This window comes from Toxotes jaculatrix, chromosome 20 (assembly GCF_017976425.1).
Source record: "Toxotes jaculatrix isolate fToxJac2 chromosome 20, fToxJac2.pri, whole genome shotgun sequence".
Classification (NCBI taxonomy): Eukaryota; Metazoa; Chordata; class Actinopteri; family Toxotidae; genus Toxotes; species Toxotes jaculatrix.
The window spans coordinates 16,397,153-16,418,917 of record NC_054413.1 but is presented as its reverse complement, the minus strand read 5'-3'; the positions used below and the strand labels follow the sequence as shown (position 1 = coordinate 16,418,917).

The 21,765-nt window shown below is 31.9% G+C and overlaps 1 protein-coding gene across 1 annotated transcript in view; it reads left to right on the top strand.

The window, feature by feature from the left end:
• The window catches only part of vopp1 (VOPP1 WW domain binding protein), a 56,412-nt gene that overhangs the window by 33,685 nt on the left and 962 nt on the right, over positions 1-21,765 (top strand). The gene's annotated exons all lie outside the window — the stretch shown is intronic.

Below are 21,765 nucleotides of genomic sequence, written 5' to 3'. Positions count from 1 at the left end.
TATGGCGTTTTTTTCGGGCAAAAAAAGTCAAAATTTTATTTGACCTCAAAATGTCATAAAAAAACGTCATAGTATAGTATGGCGTTTTTTTTTCGGGCAAAAAAAGTCAAAAAATTTTTTGGCCTCAAAATGTCATAAAAAACGTCATAGTATAGTAAGGCGTCAAAATCAGTCAAAAAAGTCATACTTTAGTATGGCCTCAAAAATTTTTAGGCCTCAAAGTGTCATAAAAAACGTCATAGTATAGTATGCTGTTTTTTTCGGGCAAAAAAAGTCAACATTTTTTTCGGCCTCAAAATCTCATAAAAAACGTCATAGTATAGTATGGCGTCAAAATCGGCCTAAAAAAGTAAAAAAAAAATTTCACCTCAAAATCTCATAAAAAACGTCATAGTATAGTATGGCGTTTTTTTCGGCCAAAAAAAAGTCAACATTTTTTTCGGCCTCAAAATCTCATAAAAAACGTCATAGTATAGTATGGCGTTTTTTTCGGGCAAAAAAAGTCAACATTTTTTTCAGCCTCAAAATCTCATAAAAAACGTCATAGTATAGTATGGCGTCAAAATCGGCCTAAAAAAGTCAAAAAAAAATTTCACCTCAAAATCTCATAAAAAACGTCATAGTATAGTATGGCGTTTTTTTCGGCCAAAAAAAATCAACAATTTTTTTCACCTCAAAATCTCATAAAAAACGTCATAGTATAGTATGCCGTTTTTTTCGGGCAAAAAAAGTCAACATTTTTTTCACCTCAAAATCTCATAAAAAACGTCATAGTATAGTATGGCGTTTTTTTCGGGCAAAAAAAGTCAACATTTTTTTCAGCCTCAAAATGTCATAAAAAACGCCATAGTATAGTAAGGCGTCAAAATCGGCCAAAAAAAGTCAACATTTTTTTTCACCTCAAAATGTCATAAAAAACGTCATAGTATAGTATGCCGTTTTTTTCGGGAAAAAAAAGTCAAAAATTTTTTCGGCCTCAAAATCTCATAAAAAACGTCATAGTATAGTAAGGCGTCAAAATCGGCCAAAAAAAGTCAACATTTTTTTTCACCTCAAAATCTCATAAAAAACGTCATAGTATAGTATGGCGTTCTTTTCGGGCAAAACAAGTCAACATTTTTTTCGGCCTCAAAATCTCATAAAAAACGTCATAGTATAGTATGGCGTTTTTTTCGGCCAAAAAAAGTCAAAAAATTTTTTGGCCTCAAAATCTCATAAAAAACGTCATAGTATAGTATGCCGTTTTTTTCGGCCAACAAAAGTCAAAAAATTTTTCGGCCTCAAAATGTCATAAAAAACGTCATAGTATAGTATGCCGTTTTTTTTCGGCCAAAAAAGTCCACATTTTTTTTCACCTCTAACTCTCATAAAAAACGTCATAGTATAGTATGGCGTTTTTTTCGGGCATAAAAAGTCAACATTTTTTTTGGCCTCAAAATCTCATAAAAAACGTCATAGTATGGCGTTTTTTCGGGCAAAAAAAGTCAACATTTTTTTCGGCCTCAAAATCTCATAAAAAACGTCATAGTATAGTATGGCGTCAAAATCGGCCTAAAAAAGTAAAAAAAAAATTTCACCTCAAAATCTCATAAAAAACGTCATAGTATAGTATGGCGTTTTTTTTCGGCCAAAAAAAAGTCAACATTTTTTTCGGCCTCAAAATCTCATAAAAAACGTCATAGTATAGTATGGCGTTTTTTTCGGGCAAAAAAAGTCAACATTTTTTTCGGCCTCAAAATCTCATAAAAAACGTCATAGTATAGTATGGCGTTTTTTTCGGGCAAAAAAAGTCAACATTTTTTTCGGCCTCAAAATGTCATAAAAAACGTCATAGTATAGTATGGCGTTTTTTTTGGGCAAAAAAAGTCAACATTTTTTTTACCTCAAAATGTCATAAAAAACGTCATAGTATAGTATGCCGTTTTTTTCGGGCAAAAAAAGTCAACATTTTTTTCACCTCAAAATCTCATAAAAAACGTCATAGTATAGTATGGCGTTTTTTTCGGGCAAAAAAAGTCAACATTTTTTTCAGCCTCAAAATGTCATAAAAAACGTCATAGTATAGTAAGGCGTCAAAATCGGCCAAAAAAAGTCAACATTTTTTTTCACCTCAAAATGTCATAAAAAACGTCATAGTATAGTATGCCGTTTTTTTGGGAAAAAAAAGTCAAAATTTTTTTCGGCCTCAAAATCTCATAAAAAACGTCATAGTATAGTATGGCGTTTTTTTCGGCCAAAAAAAGTCAAAAAATTTTTTGGCCTCAAAATCTCATAAAAAACGTCATAGTATAGTATGCCGTTTTTTTCGGCCAACAAAAGTCAAAAAATTTTTCGGCCTCAAAATGTCATAAAAAACGTCATAGTATAGTATGCCGTTTTTTTTCGGCCAAAAAAGTCCACATTTTTTTTCACCTCTAACTCTCATAAAAAACGTCATAGTATAGTATGGCGTTTTTTTCGGGCATAAAAAGTCAACATTTTTTTTGGCCTCAAAATCTCATAAAAAACGTCATAGTATGGCGTTTTTTTCGGGCAAAAAAAGTCAACATTTTTTTCGGCCTCAAAATCTCATAAAAAACGTCATAGTATAGTATGGCGTCAAAATCGGCCTAAAAAAGTCAAAAAAAAATTTCACCTCAAAATCTCATAAAAAACGTCATAGTATAGTATGGCGTTTTTTTCGGCCAAAAAAAGTCAACATTTTTTTTCACCTCAAAATGTCATAAAAAACGTCATAGTATAGTATGCCGTTTTTTTCGGGAAAAAAAAGTCAAAATTTTTTTCGGCCTCAAAATCTCATAAAAAACGTCATAGTATAGTATGGCGTTTTTTTTTTCGGCCAAAAAAAGTCAAAAATTTTTTCGGCCTCAAAATCTCATAAAAAACGTCATAGTATAGTATGCCGTTTTTTTCGGCCAAAAAAAGTCAACAATTTTTTTCACCTCAAAATCTCATAAAATATGTCATAGTATAGTATGCCGTTTTTTTCGGGCAAAAAAGTCATCATTTTTTTTCACCTCAAAATGTCATAAAAAACGTCATAGTATAGTATGGCGTTCTTTTCGGGCAAAAAAAGTCAACATTTTTTTCGGCCTCAAAATCTCATAAAAAAGTCATAGTATAGTAAGGCGTCAAAATCGGCCAAAAAAAGTCAAAAAATTTTTTCACCTCAAAATCTCATAAAAAACGTCATAGTATAGTATGCCGTTTTTTTCGGGCATAAAAAGTCAACATTGTTTTTCGGCCTCAAAATCTCATAAAAAACGTCATAGTATAGTAAGGCGTCAAAATCGGCCAAAAAAAGTCAACATTTTTTTCACCTCAAAATCTCATAAAAAACGTCATAGTATAGTATGCCGTTTTTTTCGGCCAAAAAAAGTCAAAAAAAATTTTCACCTCAAAATGTCATAAAAAACGTCATAGTATAGTATGCCGTTTTTTTCGGGCATAAAAAGTCAACATTTTTTTCGGCCTCAAAATCTCATAAAAAACGTCATAGTATAGTATGGCGTTTTTTTCGGCCAAAAAGAGTCAAAAAATTTTTTGGCCTCAAAATCTCATAAAAAACGTCATAGTATAGTATGCCGTTTTTTTCGGCCAAAGAAAGTCAACAATTTTTTTCGGCCTCAAAATATCATAAAAAACGTCATAGTATAGTAAGGCGTCAAAATCTGCCTAAAAAAGTCAAAAAAAAATTTCACCTCAAAATCTCATAAAAAACGTCATAGTATAGTATGGCGTTTTTTTTTCGGGCAAAAAAAGTCAAAAAATTTTTCGGCCTCAAAATCTCATAAAAAACGTCATAGTATAGTATGCCGTTTTTTTCGGGCAAAAAAAGTCAACAATTTTTTTCACCTCAAAATCTCATAAAATACGTCATAGTATAGTATGCCGTTTTTTTCGGGCAAAAAAGTCAACATTTCTTTTCACCTCAAAATGTCATAAAAAACGTCATAGTATAGTATGGCGTTCTTTTCGGGCAAAAAAAGTCAACATTTTTTTCGGCCTCAAAATCTCATAAAAAAGTCATAGTATAGTAAGGCGTCAAAATCGGCCAAAAAAAGTCAAAATATTTTTTCACCTCAAAATCTCATAAAAAACGTCATAGTATAGTATGCCGTTTTTTTCGGGCATAAAAAGTCAACATTGTTTTTCGGCCTCAAAATGTCATAAAAAATGTCATAGTATAGTAAGGCGTCAAAATCGGCCAAAAAAAGTCAACATTTTTTTCACCTCAAAATCTCATAAAAAACGTCATAGTATAGTATGCCGTTTTTTTCGGCCAAAAAAAGTCAAAAAAAATTTTCACCTCAAAATCTCATAAAAAACGTCATAGTATAATATGGCGTTTTTTTCGGCCAAAAAAAGTCAAAAAATTTTTTGGCCTCAAAATCTCATAAAAAACGTCATAGTATAGTATGCCGTTTTTTTCGGGCATAAAAAGTCAAAATTTTTTCGGCCTCAAAATATCATAAAAAACGTCATAGTATAGTATGCCGTTTTTTTCGGGCAAAAAAAGTCAACATTTTTTTCGGCCTCAAAATATCATAAAAAACGTCATAGTATAGTAAGGCGTCAAAATCGGCCAAAAAAAGTCAAAAAAAATTTTCACCTCAAAATCTCATAAAAAACGTCATAGTATAGTATGGCGTTTTTTTCGGGCAAAAAAAGTCAAAATTTTTTTCGGCCTCAAAATCTCATAAAAAACGTCATAGTATAGTATGGCGTTTTTTTTTTGGCCAAAAAAAGTCAACAATTTTTTTCACCTCAAAATGTCATAAAAAACGTCATAGTATAGTATGGCGTTTTTTTTTTGGCCAAAAAAAGTCAACAATTTTTTTCACCTCAAAATGTCATAAAAAACGTCATAGTATAGTATGGCGTTCTTTTCGGGCAAAAAAAGTCAACATTTTTTTCGGCCTCAAAATCTCATAAAAAACGTCATAGTATAGTATGGCGTTTTTTTCGGCCAAAAAAAGTCAACAATTTTTTTCACCTCAAAATCTCATAAAAAACGTCATAGTATAGTAAGGCGTCAAAATCGGCCAAAAAAAGTCAAAAATTTTTTTCGCCTCAAAATCTCATAAAAAACGTCATAGTATAGTATGCCGTTTTTTTCGGCCAAAAAAAGTCAAAAAATTTTTTGGCCTCAAAATCTCATAAAAAACGTCATAGTATAGTATGGCGTTTTTTTTCGGGCAAAAAAAGTCAACATTTTTTTCGGCCTCAAAATGTCATAAAAAACGTCATAGTATAGTAAGGCGTCAAAATCGGCCAAAAAAAGTCAACATTTTTTTCACCTCAAAATCTCATAAAAAACGTCATAGTATAGTATGCCGTTTTTTTCGGCCAAAAAAAGTCAAAAAAAATTTTCACCTCAAAATCTCATAAAAAACGTCATAGTATAGTATGGCGTTTTTTTCGGCCAAAAAAAGTCAAAAAATTTTTTGGCCTCAAAATCTCATAAAAAACGTCATAGTATAGTATGCCGTTTTTTTCGGGCATAAAAAGTCAACATTTTTTTCGGCCTCAAAATCTCATAAAAAACGTCATAGTATAGTATGGCGTCAAAATCGGCCTAAAAAAGTCAAAAAAAAATTTCACCTCACAATCTCATAAAAAACGTCATAGTATAGTATGGCGTTTTTTTCGGCCAAAAAAAGTCAAAAAATTTTCGGCCTCAAAATATCATAAAAAACGTCATAGTATAGTATGCCATTTTTTTCGGGCAAAAAAAGTCAACATTTTTTCGGCCTCAAAATATCATAAAAAACGTCATAGTATAGTATGCCGTTTTTTTCGGGCAAAAAAGTCAACATTTTTTTTCGGCCTCAAAATATCATAAAAAACGTCATAGTATAGTAAGGCGTCAAAATCGGCCTAAAAAAGTCAAAAAAAATTTTCACCTCAAAATCTCATAAAAAACGTCATAGTATAGTATGGCGTTTTTTTCGGGCAAAAAAAGTCAAAATTTTTTTCGGCCTCAAAATCTCATAAAAAACGTCATAGTATAGTATGGCGTTTTTTTTTTGGCCAAAAAAAGTCAACAATTTTTTTCACCTCAAAATGTCATAAAAAACGTCATAGTATAGTATGGCGTTTTTTTTTGGCCAAAAAAAGTCAACAATTTTTTTCACCTCAAAATGTCATAAAAAACGTCATAGTATAGTATGGCGTTCTTTTCGGGCAAAAAAAGTCAACATTTTTTTCGGCCTCAAAATCTCATAAAAAACGTCATAGTATAGTATGGCGTTTTTTTCGGCCAAAAAAAGTCAACAATTTTTTTCACCTCAAAATCTCATAAAAAACGTCATAGTATAGTAAGGCGTCAAAATCGGCCAAAAAAAGTCAAAAATTTTTTTCGCCTCAAAATCTCATAAAAAACGTCATAGTATAGTATGCCGTTTTTTTCGGCCAAAAAAAGTCAAAAAATTTTTTGGCCTCAAAATCTCATAAAAAACGTCATAGTATAGTATGGCGTTTTTTTTTTCGGGCAAAAAAAGTCAACATTTTTTTCGGCCTCAAAATCTCATAAAAAACGTCATAGTATAGTATGGCGTTTTTTTCGGCCAAAAAAAGTCAAAAAATTTTTTGGCGTCAAAATCTCATAAAAAACGTCATAGTATAGTATGGCGTTTTTTTCGGCCAAAAAAAGTCAAAAAATTTTTTGGCCTCAAAATCTCATAAAAAACGTCATAGTATAGTATGCCGTTTTTTTCGGCCAAAAAAAGTCAACAATTTTTTTCACCTCAAAATCTCATAAAAAACGTCATAGTATAGTATGGCGTCAAAATCGGCCAAAAAAAGTCAAAATTTTTTTCGGCCTCAAAATCTCATAAAAAACGTCATAGTATAGTATGCCGTTTTTTTCGGGCATAAAAAGTCAACATTTTTTTCGGCCTCAAAATGTCATAAAAAACGTCATAGTATAGTATGGCGTTTTTTTCGGGCAAAAAAAGTCAAAAATTTCTTCGGCCTCAAAATATCATAAAAAACGTCATAGTATAGTAAGGCGTCAAAATCGGCCTAAAAAAGTCAAAAAAAAATTTCACCTCAAAATCTCATAAAAAACGTCATAGTATAGTATGCCGTTTTTTTCGGCCAAAAAAAGTCAAAAAATTTTTTGGCCTCAAAATCTCATAAAAAACATCATAGTATAGTATGGCGTTTTTTTTCGGGCAAAAAAAGTCAACATTTTTTTCGGCCTCAAAATCTCATAAAAAACGTCATAGTATAGTATGGCGTTTTTTTCGGGCAAAAAAAGTCAACATTTTTTTCGGCCTCAAAATCTCATAAAAAACGTCATAGTATAGTATGGCGTCAAAATCGGCCTAAAAAAGTCAAAAAAAAATTTCACCTCAAAATCTCATAAAAAACGTCATAGTATAGTATGGCGTTTTTTTCGGCCAAAAAAAGTCAACAATTTTTTTCACCTCAAAATATCATAAAAAACGTCATAGTATAGTATGGCGTTTTTTTCGGGCAAAAAAAGTCCAAATTTTTTTCGGCCTCAAAATGTCATAAAAAACGTCATAGTATAGTATGGCGTTTTTTTCGGGCAAAAAAAGTCCAAATTTTTTTCGGCCTCAAAATGTCATAAAAAACGTCATAGTATAGTAAGGCGTCAAAATCGGACAAAAAAAGTCATACTTTAGTATGACCTCAAAATGTCATAAAAAACGTCATAGTATAGTATGGCGTTTTTTTCGGGCAAAAAAAGTCCAAATTTTTTTCGGCCTCAAAATGTCATAAAAAACGTCATAGTATAGTAAGGCGTCAAAATCGGACAAAAAAAGTCATACTTTAGTATGACCTCAAAATGTCATAAAAAACGTCATAGTATAGTATGGCGTTTTTTTCGGGCAAAAAAAGTCCAAATTTTTTTCGGCCTCAAAATGTCATAAAAAACGTCATAGTATAGTATGGCGTTTTTTTTCGGGCAAAAAAAGTCCAAATTTTTTTCGGCCTCAAAATGTCATAAAAAACGTCATAGTATAGTATGGCGTTTTTTTCGGGCAAAAAAAGTCCAAATTTTTTTCGGCCTCAAAATGTCATAAAAAACGTCATAGTATAGTATGGCGTTTTTTTCAGGCAAAAAAAGACATACTTTAGTATGACCTCAAAATGTCATAAAAAACGTCATAGTATAGTATGGCGTTTTTTTCGGGCAAAAAAAGTCCAAATTTTTTTCGGCCTCAAAATGTCATAAAAAACGTCATAGTATAGTATGGCGTTTTTTTCGGGCAAAAAAAGTCCAAATTTTTTTCGGCCTCAAAATGTCATAAAAAACGTCATAGTATAGTAAGGCGTCAAAATCGGACAAAAAAAGTCATACTTTAGTATGACCTCAAAATGTCATAAAAAACGTCATAGTATAGTATGGCGTTTTTTTCGGGCAAAAAAAGTCCAAATTTTTTTCGGCCTCAAAATGTCATAAAAAACGTCATAGTATAGTAAGGCGTCAAAATCGGCCAAAAAAAGTCAAAAAATTTTTTCGCCTCAAAATCTCATAAAAAACGTCATAGTATAGTATGCCGTTTTTTTCGGCCAAAAAAAGTCAAAAAATTTTTTGGCCTCAAAATCTCATAAAAAACGTCATAGTATAGTATGGCGTTTTTTTTTCGGGCAAAAAAAGTCAACATTTTTTTCGGCCTCAAAATCTCATAAAAAACGTCATAGTATAGTATGGCGTTTTTTTCGGCCAAAAAAAGTCAAAAAATTTTTTGGCGTCAAAATCTCATAAAAAACGTCATAGTATAGTATGGCGTTTTTTTCGGCCAAAAAAAGTCAAAAAATTTTTTGGCCTCAAAATCTCATAAAAAACGTCATAGTATAGTATGCCGTTTTTTTCGGCCAAAAAAAGTCAACAATTTTTTTCACCTCAAAATCTCATAAAAAACGTCATAGTATAGTATGGCGTCAAAATCGGCCAAAAAAAGTCAAAATTTTTTTCGGCCTCAAAATCTCATAAAAAACGTCATAGTATAGTATGCCGTTTTTTTCGGGCATAAAAAGTCAACATTTTTTTCGGCCTCAAAATGTCATAAAAAACGTCATAGTATAGTATGGCGTTTTTTTCGGGCAAAAAAAGTCAAAAATTTCTTCGGCCTCAAAATATCATAAAAAACGTCATAGTATAGTAAGGCGTCAAAATCGGCCTAAAAAAGTCAAAAAAAAATTTCACCTCAAAATCTCATAAAAAACGTCATAGTATAGTATGCCGTTTTTTTCGGCCAAAAAAAGTCAAAAAATTTTTTGGCCTCAAAATCTCATAAAAAACATCATAGTATAGTATGGCGTTTTTTTTCGGGCAAAAAAAGTCAACATTTTTTTCGGCCTCAAAATCTCATAAAAAACGTCATAGTATAGTATGGCGTTTTTTTCGGGCAAAAAAAGTCAACATTTTTTTCGGCCTCAAAATCTCATAAAAAACGTCATAGTATAGTATGGCGTCAAAATCGGCCTAAAAAAGTCAAAAAAAAATTTCACCTCAAAATCTCATAAAAAACGTCATAGTATAGTATGGCGTTTTTTTCGGCCAAAAAAAGTCAACAATTTTTTTCACCTCAAAATATCATAAAAAACGTCATAGTATAGTATGGCGTTTTTTTCGGGCAAAAAAAGTCCAAATTTTTTTCGGCCTCAAAATGTCATAAAAAACGTCATAGTATAGTATGGCGTTTTTTTCGGGCAAAAAAAGTCCAAATTTTTTTCGGCCTCAAAATGTCATAAAAAACGTCATAGTATAGTAAGGCGTCAAAATCGGACAAAAAAAGTCATACTTTAGTATGACCTCAAAATGTCATAAAAAACGTCATAGTATAGTATGGCGTTTTTTTCGGGCAAAAAAAGTCCAAATTTTTTTCGGCCTCAAAATGTCATAAAAAACGTCATAGTATAGTATGGCGTTTTTTTCGGGCAAAAAAAGTCCAAATTTTTTTCGGCCTCAAAATGTCATAAAAAACGTCATAGTATAGTAAGGCGTCAAAATCGGACAAAAAAAGTCATACTTTAGTATGACCTCAAAATGTCATAAAAAACGTCATAGTATAGTATGGCGTTTTTTTCGGGCAAAAAAAGTCCAAATTTTTTTCGGCCTCAAAATGTCATAAAAAACGTCATAGTATAGTATGGCGTTTTTTTTCGGGCAAAAAAAGTCCAAATTTTTTTCGGCCTCAAAATGTCATAAAAAACGTCATAGTATAGTATGGCGTTTTTTTCGGGCAAAAAAAGTCCAAATTTTTTTCGGCCTCAAAATGTCATAAAAAACGTCATAGTATAGTATGGCGTTTTTTTCAGGCAAAAAAAGACATACTTTAGTATGACCTCAAAATGTCATAAAAAACGTCATAGTATAGTATGGCGTTTTTTTCGGGCAAAAAAAGTCCAAATTTTTTTCGGCCTCAAAATGTCATAAAAAACGTCATAGTATAGTATGGCGTTTTTTTCGGGCAAAAAAAGTCCAAATTTTTTTCGGCCTCAAAATGTCATAAAAAACGTCATAGTATAGTAAGGCGTCAAAATCGGACAAAAAAAGTCATACTTTAGTATGACCTCAAAATGTCATAAAAAACGTCATAGTATAGTATGGCGTTTTTTTCGGGCAAAAAAAGTCCAAATTTTTTTCGGCCTCAAAATGTCATAAAAAACGTCATAGTATAGTAAGGCGTCAAAATCGGACAAAAAAAGTCATACTTTAGTATGACCTCAAAATGTCATAAAAAACGTCATAGTATAGTATGGCGTTTTTTTCGGGCAAAAAAAGTCCAAATTTTTTTCGGCCTCAAAATGTCATAAAAAACGTCATAGTATAGTATGGCGTTTTTTTCCGGCAAAAAAAGTCCAAATTTTTTTCGGCCTCAAAATGTCATAAAAAACGTCATAGTATAGTAAGGCGTCAAAATCGGACAAAAAAAGTCATACTTTAGTATGACCTCAAAATGTCATAAAAAACGTCATAGTATAGTATGGCGTTTTTTTCGGGCAAAAAAAGTCCAAATTTTTTTCGGCCTCAAAATGTCATAAAAAACGTCATAGTATAGTATGGCGTTTTTTTCGGGCAAAAAAAGTCCAAATTTTTTTCGGCCTCAAAATGTCATAAAAAACGTCATAGTATAGTATGGCGTTTTTTTCGGGCAAAAAAAGTCCAAATTCTTTTCGGCCTCAAAATGTCATAAAAAACGTCATAGTATAGTATGGCGTTTTTTTCAGGCAAAAAAAGACATACTTTAGTATGACCTCAAAATGTCATAAAAAACGTCATAGTATAGTATGGCGTTTTTTTCGGGCAAAAAAAGTCCAAATTTTTTTCGGCCTCAAAATGTCATAAAAAACGTCATAGTATAGTATGGCGTTTTTTTCGGGCAAAAAAAGTCAAAATTTTTTTCGGCCTCAAAATGTCATAAAAAACGTCATAGTATAGTAAGGCGTCAAAATCGGACAAAAAAAGTCATACTTTAGTATGACCTCAAAATGTCATAAAAAACGTCATAGTATAGTATGGCGTTTTTTTCGGGCAAAAAAAGTCCAAATTTTTTTCGGCCTCAAAATGTCATAAAAAACGTCATAGTATAGTATGGCGTTTTTTTCGGGCAAAAAAAGTCCAAATTTTTTTCGGCCTCAAAATGTCATAAAAAACGTCATAGTATAGTATGGCGTTTTTTTCGGGCAAAAAAAGTCCAAATTCTTTTCGGCCTCAAAATGTCATAAAAAACGTCATAGTATAGTATGGCGTTTTTTTCAGGCAAAAAAAGACATACTTTAGTATGACCTCAAAATGTCATAAAAAACGTCATAGTATAGTATGGCGTTTTTTTCGGGCAAAAAAAGTCCAAATTTTTTTCGGCCTCAAAATGTCATAAAAAACGTCATAGTATAGTATGGCGTTTTTTTCGGGCAAAAAAAGTCAAAATTTTTTTCGGCCTCAAAATGTCATAAAAAACGTCATAGTATAGTAAGGCGTCAAAATCGGACAAAAAAAGTCATACTTTAGTATGACCTCAAAATGTCATAAAAAACGTCATAGTATAGTATGGCGTTTTTTTCGGGCAAAAAAAGTCCAAATTTTTTTCGGCCTCAAAATGTCATAAAAAAACGTCATAGTATAGTAAGGCGTTTTTTTCGGGCAAAAAAAGTCCAAATTTTTTTCGGCCTCAAAATGTCATAAAAAACGTCATAGTATAGTATGCCGTTTTTTTCGGGCAAAAAAAGTCCAAATTTTTTTCGGCCTCAAAATGTCATAAAAAACGTCATAGTATAGTATGGCGTTTTTTTCGGGCAAAAAAAGTCCAAATTTTTTTCGGCCTCAAAATGTCATAAAAAACGTCATAGTATAGTAAGGCGTCAAAATCGGACAAAAAAAGTCATGCTTTAGTATGACCTCAAAATGTCATAAAAAACGTCATAGTATAGTATGGCGTTTTTTTCGGGCAAAAAAAGTCCAAATTTTTTTCGGCCTCAAAATGTCATAAAAAACGTCATAGTATAGTATGGCGTTTTTTTCAGGCAAAAAAAGACATACTTTAGTATGACCTCAAAATGTCATAAAAAACGTCATAGTATAGTATGGCGTTTTTTTCGGGCAAAAAAAGTCCAAATTTTTTTCGGCCTCAAAATGTCATAAAAAACGTCATAGTATAGTATGGCGTTTTTTTCGGGCAAAAAAAGTCCAAATTTTTTTCGGCCTCAAAATGTCATAAAAAACGTCATAGTATAGTAAGGCGTCAAAATCGGACAAAAAAAGTCATACTTTAGTATGACCTCAAAATGTCATAAAAAACGTCATAGTATAGTATGGCGTTTTTTTCGGGCAAAAAAAGTCCAAATTTTTTTCGGCCTCAAAATGTCATAAAAAACGTCATAGTATAGTAAGGCGTTTTTTTCGGGCAAAAAAAGTCCAAATTTTTTTCGGCCTCAAAATGTCATAAAAAACGTCATAGTATAGTATGGCGTTTTTTTCGGGCAAAAAAAGTCCAAATTTTTTTCGGCCTCAAAATGTCATAAAAAACGTCATAGTATAGTATGGCGTTTTTTTCGGGCAAAAAAAGTCCAAATTTTTTTCGGCCTCAAAATGTCATAAAAAACGTCATAGTATAGTAAGGCGTCAAAATCGGACAAAAAAAGTCATACTTTAGTATGACCTCAAAATGTCATAAAAAACGTCATAGTATAGTATGGCGTTTTTTTCGGGCAAAAAAAGTCCAAATTTTTTTCGGCCTCAAAATGTCATAAAAAACGTCATAGTATAGTAAGGCGTCAAAATCGGACAAAAAAAGTCATACTTTAGTATGACCTCAAAATGTCATAAAAAACGTCATAGTATAGTATGGCGTTTTTTTCGGGCAAAAAAAGTCCAAATTTTTTTCGGCCTCAAAATGTCATAAAAAACGTCATAGTATAGTATGGCGTTTTTTTCGGGCAAAAAAAGTCCAAATTTTTTTCGGCCTCAAAATGTCATAAAAAACGTCATAGTATAGTAAGGCGTCAAAATCGGACAAAAAAAGTCATACTTTAGTATGACCTCAAAATGTCATAAAAAACGTCATAGTATAGTATGGCGTTTTTTTCGGGCAAAAAAAGTCCAAATTTTTTTCGGCCTCAAAATGTCATAAAAAACGTCATAGTATAGTATGGCGTTTTTTTCGGGCAAAAAAAGTCAAAATTTTTTTCGGCCTCAAAATCTCATAAAAAACGTCATAGTATAGTATGGCGTTTTTTTTTGGCCAAAAAAAGTCAACAATTTTTTTCACCTCAAAATGTCATAAAAAACGTCATAGTATAGTATGGCGTTTTTTTTTGGCCAAAAAAAGTCAACAATTTTTTTCACCTCAAAATGTCATAAAAAACGTCATAGTATAGTATGGCGTTCTTTTCGGGCAAAAAAAGTCAACATTTTTTTCGGCCTCAAAATCTCATAAAAAACGTCATAGTATAGTATGGCGTTTTTTTTCGGGCAAAAAAAGTCAACATTTTTTTCGGCCTCAAAATCTCATAAAAAACGTCATAGTATAGTATGGCGTTTTTTTCGGCCAAAAAAAGTCAAAAAATTTTTTGGCCTCAAAATCTCATAAAAAACGTCATAGTATAGTAAGGCGTCAAAATCGGCCAAAAAAAGTCAAAAAATTTTTTCGCCTCAAAATCTCATAAAAAACGTCATAGTATAGTATGGCGTTTTTTTCGGCCAAAAAAAGTCAAAAAATTTTTTGGCCTCAAAATGTCATAAAAAACGTCATAGTATAGTATGGCGTTTTTTTTCGGGCAAAAAAAGTCAACATTTTTTTCGGCCTCAAAATCTCATAAAAAACGTCATAGTATAGTATGGCGTTTTTTTCGGCCAAAAAAAGTCAAAAAATTTTTTGGCCTCAAAATCTCATAAAAAACGTCATAGTATAGTATGGCGTTTTTTTCGGCCAAAAAAAGTCAAAAAATTTTTTGGCCTCAAAATCTCATAAAAAACGTCATAGTATAGTATGCCGTTTTTTTCGGCCAAAAAAAGTCAACAATTTTTTTCACCTCAAAATCTCATAAAAAACGTCATAGTATAGTATGGCGTTTTTTTCGGCCAAAAAAAGTCAAAATTTTTTTCGGCCTCAAAATCTAATAAAAAACGTCATAGTATAGTATGGCGTTTTTTTCGGGCAAAAAAAGTCAACATTTTTTTTCACCTCAAAATCTCATAAAAAACGTCATAGTATAGTATGGCGTTTTTTTTTGGCCAAAAAAAGTCAAACATTTTTTTGGCCTCAAAATCTCATAAAAAACGTCATAGTATAGTATGCCGTTTTTTTCGGGCATAAAAAGTCAACATTTTTTTCGGCCTCAAAATGTCATAAAAAACGTCATAGTATAGTATGGCGTTTTTTTCGGGCAAAAAAAGTCAAAAAATTTTTCGGCCTCAAAATATCATAAAAAACGTCATAGTATAGTAAGGCGTCAAAATCGGCCTAAAAAAGTCAAAAAAAATTTTCACCTCAAAATCTCATAAAAAACGTCATAGTATGGCGTTTTTTTCGGGCAAAAAAAGTCAAAATTTTTTTCGGCCTCAAAATCTCATAAAAAACGTCATAGTATAGTATGGCGTTTTTTTCGGGCAAAAAAAGTCAAAAATTTTTCGGCCTCAAAATCTCATAAAAAACGTCATAGTATAGTATGCCGTTTTTTTCGGCCAAAAAAAGTCAACATTTTTTTCGGCCTCAAAATATCATAAAAAACGTCATAGTATAGTATGGCGTTTTTTTCGGGCAAAAAAAGTCAACATTTTTTTCGGCCTCAAAATATCATAAAAAACGTCATAGTATAGTAAGGCGTCAAAATCGGCCTAAAAAAGTCAAAAAAAATTTTCACCTCAAAATCTCATAAAAAACGTCATAGTATAGTATGCCGTTTTTTTCGGCCAAAAAAAGTCAAAAAATTTTTTGGCCTCAAAATCTCATAAAAAACGTCATAGTATAGTATGCCGTTTTTTTTCGGGCAAAAAAAGTCAACATTTTTTTCGGCCTCAAAATCTCATAAAAAACGTCATAGTATAGTATGGCGTCAAAATCGGGCAAAAAAAGTCAAAAAAAAATTTCACCTCAAAATCTCATAAAAAACGTCATAGTATAGTATGGCGTTTTTTTCGGCCAAAAAAAGTCAACAATTTTTTTCACCTCAAAATCTCATGAAATACTTCATAGTATAGTATGGCATCAAAATCGGCCTAAAAAAGTCAAAAAAAAATTTCACCTCAAAATCTCATAAAAAACGTCATAGTATAGTATGGCGTTTTTTTCGGCCAAAAAAAGTCAACATTTTTTTCGGCCTCAAAATCTCATAAAAAACATCATAGTATAGTATGGCGTTTTTTTCGGCCAAAAAAAGTCAAAAAATTTTTCGGCCTCAAAATCTCATAAAAAACGTCATAGTATAGTATGGCGTCAAAATCGGCCAAAAAAAGTCAAAAAAAAATTCACCTCAAAATCTCATAAAAAACGTCATAGTATAGTATGGCGTTTTTTTCGGCCAAAAAAAGTCAACATTTTTTTCGGCCTCAAAATCTCATAAAAAACGTCATAGTATAGTATGGCGTTTTTTTCGGCCAAAAAAAGTCAAAAAATTTTTTGGCCTCAAAATCTCATAAAAAACGTCATAGTATAGTATGGCGTTTTTTTCGGGCAAAAAAAGTCAACATTTTTTTCGGCCTCAAAATCTCATAAAAAACGTCATAGTATAGTATGGCGTCAAAATCGGCCTAAAAAAGTCAAAAAAAATTTTCACCTCAAAATCTCATAAAAAACGTCATAGTATAGTATGGCGTTTTTTTCGGCCAAAAAAAGTCAACAATTTTTTTCACCTCAAAATCTCATAAAAAACGTCATAGTATAGTAAGGCGTTTTTTTTCGGGCAAAAAAAGTCAAAAATTTTTTTCGCCTCAAAATCTCATAAAAAACGTCATAGTATAGTATGCCGTTTTTTTTTGGCCAAAAAAAGTCAAACATTTTTTTGGCCTCAAAATCTCATAAAAAACGTCATAGTATAGTATGGCGTTTTTTTCGGGCATAAAAAGTCAACATTTTTTTCGGCCTCAAAATGTCATAAAAAACGTCATAGTATAGTATGGCGTTTTTTTCGAGCAAAAAAAGTCAAAATTTTTTTCGGCCTCAAAATCTCATAAAAAACGTCATAGTATAGTAAGGCGTTAAAATCGGCCTAAAAAAGTCAAAAAAAAATTTCACCTCAAAATCTCATAAAAAACGTCATAGTGTAGTATGGCGTTTTTTTCGGGCAAAAAAAGTCAAAAAATTTTTTGGCCTCAAAATCTCATAAAAAACGTCATAGTATAGTATGGCGTTTTTTTCGGGCAAAAAAAGTCAACATTTTTTTCGGCCTCAAAATCTCATAAAAAACGTCATAGTATAGTATGGCGTCAAAATCGGCCTAAAAAAGTCAAAAAAAATTTTCACCTCAAAATCTCATAAAAAACGTCATAGTATAGTATGGCGTTTTTTTCGGCCAAAAAAAGTCAACAATTTTTTTCACCTCAAAATCTCATAAAAAACGTCATAGTATAGTAAGGCGTTTTTTTTCGGGCAAAAAAAGTCAAAAATTTTTTTCGCCTCAAAATCTCATAAAAAACGTCATAGTATAGTATGCCGTTTTTTTTTGGCCAAAAAAAGTCAAACATTTTTTTGGCCTCAAAATCTCATAAAAAACGTCATAGTATAGTATGGCGTTTTTTTCGGGCATAAAAAGTCAACATTTTTTTCGGCCTCAAAATGTCATAAAAAACGTCATAGTATAGTATGGCGTTTTTTTCGAGCAAAAAAAGTCAAAATTTTTTTCGGCCTCAAAATCTCATAAAAAACGTCATAGTATAGTAAGGCGTTAAAATCGGCCTAAAAAAGTCAAAAAAAAATTTCACCTCAAAATCTCATAAAAAACGTCATAGTGTAGTATGCCGTTTTTTTCGGGCAAAAAAAGTCAAACAATTTTTCGGCCTCAAAATCTCATAAAAAACGTCATAGTATAGTATGCCGTTTTTTTCGGCCAAAAAAAGTCAAAAATGTTTTCGGCCTCAAAATCTCATAAAAAACGTTATAGTATAGTATGGCGTTTTTTTTTAGCCAAAAAAAGTCAAACATTTTTTTGGCCTCAAAATCTCATAAAAAACGTCATAGTATATAAAAAGTCAACATTTCTTTCGGCCTCAAAATGTCATAAAAAACGTCATAGTATAGTATGCCGTTTTTTTCGGGCAAAAAAAGTCAAAATTTTTTTCGGCCTCAAAATCTCATAAAAAACGTCATAGTATAGTAAGGCGTCAAAATCGGCCAAAAAAAGTCAAAAAAAAATTTCGCCTCAAAATCTCATAAAAAACGTCATAGTATAGTATGGCGTTTTTTTCGGGCAAAAAAAGTCAACATTTTTTTTCACCTCAAAATGTCATAAAAAACGTCATAGTATAGTATGCCGTTTTTTTCGGCCAAAAAAAGTCAAAATTTTTTTCGGCCTCAAAATGTCATAAAAAACGTCATAGTATAGTAAGGCGTCAAAATCGGCCTAAAAAAGTCAAAAAAAATTTTCACCTCAAAATCTCATAAAAAACGTCATAGTATAGTATGGCGTTTTTTTCGGCCAAAAAAAGTCAAAAAATTTTTTGGCCTCAAAATCTCTTAAAAAACGTCATAGTATAGTATTGCGTTTTTTTCAGGCAAAAAAAGTCAACATTTTTTTCGGCCTCAAAATCTCATAAAAAACGTCATAGTATAGTATGCCGTTTTTTTCGGCCAAAAAAAGTCAAACAATTTTTTTCACCTCAAAATCTCATAAAAAACGTCATAGTATAGTATGGCGTTCTTTTCGGGCAAAAAAAGTCAAAATTTTTTTCGGCCTCACAATGTCATAAAAAAAACGTCATAGTATAGTATGCCGTTTTTTTCGGGCAAAAAAAGTCAAAAATTTTTTCGGCCTCAAAATCTCATAAAAAACGTCATAGTATAGTAAGGCGTCAAAATCGGCCAAAAAAATTCAAATTTTTTTTCACCTCAAAATCTCATAAAAAACGTCATAGTATAGTATGCCGTTTTTTTCGGGCAAAAAAAGGCAAAAATTTTTTTGGCCTCAAAATGTCATAAAAAACGTCATAGTATAGTAAGGCTTTTCCTTCGGCCAAAAAAAGTCAAAAAAAATTTTCACCTCAAAATGTCATAAAAAACGTCATAGTATAGTATGCCGTTTTTTTCGGCCAAAAAAAGTCAAATTTTTTTTTAGGCCTCAAAATCTCATAAAAAACATAATAGTATAGTAAGGCGTCAAAATCGGCCAGAAAAAGTCAAAAAAAATTTTGGCCTCACAATGCCATAAAAAATGTCATAGTATAGTAAGCCGTCAAAATCGGCCAAAAAAAGTCAAAATTTTTTTCGGCCTCAAAATCTCATAAAAAACGTCATAGTATAGTATGGCGTTTTTTTCGGCCAAAAAAAGTCAACAATTTTTTTCGGCCTCAAAATGTCATAAAAAAAACGTCATAGTATAGTATGCCGTTTTTTTCGGCCAAAAAAAGTCAAATTTTTTTTTAGGCCTCAAAATCTCATAAAAAACGTCATAGTATAGTAAGGCGTCAAAATCGGCCAAAAAAAGTCAAATTTTTTTTCACCTCAAAATCTCATAAAAAACGTCATAGTATAGTATGCCGTTTTTTTCGGGCAAAAAAAGGCAAACATTTTTTTAGCCTCAAAATGTCATAAAAAACGTCATAGTATAGTAAGGCTTTTCCTTCGGCCAAAAAAAGTCAAAAAAAATGTTCACCTCAAAATGTCATAAAAAACGTCATAGTATAGTATGCCGTTTTTTTCGGCCAAAAAAAGTCAAATTTTTTTTTAGGCCTCAAAATCTCATAAAAAACATAATAGTATAGTAAGGCGTCAAAATCGGCCAGAAAAAGTCAAAAAAAATTTTGGCCTCACAATGCCATAAAAAATGTCATAGTATAGTAAGCCGTCAAAATCGGCCAAAAAAAGTCAAAAAATTTTTTGGCCTCAAAATGTCATAAAAAAATGTCATAAAAAAACGTCATAGTATAGTAAGGCGTCAAATAAATAATTAAATAAATATATATATATATATATATATACACACACACACATATATATTTTTTTAAATTTTATTTACTTTTATGTATAGGATGGATGCTGGAAGTGTCCATCCTTATGGTCCACAGGACATTTGTGTCTATACACTGCAGTCACAGATAGAATATAATAGAATGCCTTTTATAGTCATTATACATCTTTTACATGCACGAGATGAAAAGCATCTCCTTCTTCAGTGCAACATGTATAAATATACAACATAGAATAGAATAACATAAGATTAAGTAAGATTAAATAAGTTTAGTGCAAGTCGAAAAATATATAAAAAGAAAGCTATACAACAATATGAAGAGAGTTAAAAAAAACAAAATACTAGGGGGCTAAGGTGCACAGTTCAAGAAAGTATGGGTTATTGCACATTAATGAATATTGCACAGTATACAGATATTTTCAGATATTGCACAGTGAATGGATAGAAGGAGGTCCCGGGGCTCAGGGGAATAGACTGTGGGGTTCAGTGCGTGTGAGTTCAGTATGGTTATGAAGATAATATGACATTCAGTATTTGATGTGCTCTATTCTTAACCAGTCCCTTTTCCTCTAACATCTGTTTATAGAGTAGTCCTCTGTAAAAGTGCTTCAAGAATAAAAAACAGAAATTGACTTGAAATAGAAGGTGAGAGCAGATCAGATATGCAATATCTACCGATGACTTGTGCTTAAGAGTTAAATGTGTACAGAAAAGGCAATCATTCACAAAAAAAAATGGATTTGTGGAAATCCTTTCTGTGAAGGTAGAAAGGGAAGATTTAAAACGCTGAATGGGAGGAAAGCGCGTTGATGAAAAAGAGCTAGTCAAGCTTAAAGAAATATGAGGGCTTGGCGTACCCTGCTCAAGAGGTGAATTTGCTTTCTGATAGTTTATGGTCACTGCTGTTTCCTGTGTACTGAGTAATGAAGACTTATTCAAAATACCGTGTTTTCAGTTTGACTCTCAAGTTAAAACTCTGATGTTTGATTATGTCTGATGAGTATTTGCCAAATGAACCAAACCCCAGTTCTGTTCATTCTGACCCACACTGTGGCCTTTGAGTGTTCATTTAAAACTTGAGATTTTGGGGGGGGGGGGCAGTTGATAAAACTCTCTGAGTCTTAATATTAAATGAAAGGAATTTCACTCTGTGTCAGTCAGCCAAGCAGAAAATTGAACGGAGGCGCTCCATTGAAAACCGCAATGCAAAACTCTGTTCTGTAGGCAGACTAGATACAAGAAAGGTGACCCAGAGGAGGAAGTTATTACTAGTTTCTGATGATGAACTCAAAATATAGTCGCTATCACAAGCTCCCTGCTCTAATAATTTCTGACACGCTCTGCTCTGAGAATACAGCATGAAAGGGGTTTCGTAAGAGTTCATTTGGGGCTTTGGATTGCAGCCAAACATTTTATCCTAGAAGAGATAAATAAGGAATCTCGGTGATGTAACAGTACCAGCGGTAGCTTAGACAAAAAAGACGTTTTAAGTCACGTCAATGATTACATTCAAAGCCCTTTTTTTAATGAGGTCAATGGTTTTGGTTTAGCCTTTTAGCTCGTCATCGATCTAGCTGGTATTTTGGAGTTAGGTGCTGCGTTGTGAGCAGTCATTGATAGTGTTATCAAAGGATGTAGGAACAGCGAGCATTAAGGTTTGTAATCCTGAAGATTATAATAACATCAAAAATTGGATTGTTACTGGTAGAATCCACCATTCCCACATGGAATTCAAATAGTGCACTCAGGACCAAGGAAATCACTGGACATTATACATGTATGTATCAGAGGTGATTGTTATAGAATGTTGCTGTGTTAACATTAGTATTTAACTGTGTAAACATTGGTATATTACATACTATACAACCTTGAGACCAAGGAGAGGACTTTTTAAAAACACTAGTTGACACATTTACATTTTTCCCAAGAATTAACTCCTAAGCCAATAAGGACAAGAAGTAATCAAAGTGCTCACAAAAAATGGATGCAAAATATTTGTACCAGTAACCACAGGTGTTGCCAAATCAAGCAGGGCTGAAATCTTTTATCATTTGAAACATCTAGAAAGCCATGTTGGCCTCTTCTGAAGAGCTGAATCCAAACTTGCTAGAACAGATGATGAACCATATGTGGTGTATAAAAGATGACAGTGTATGATCACAGAGC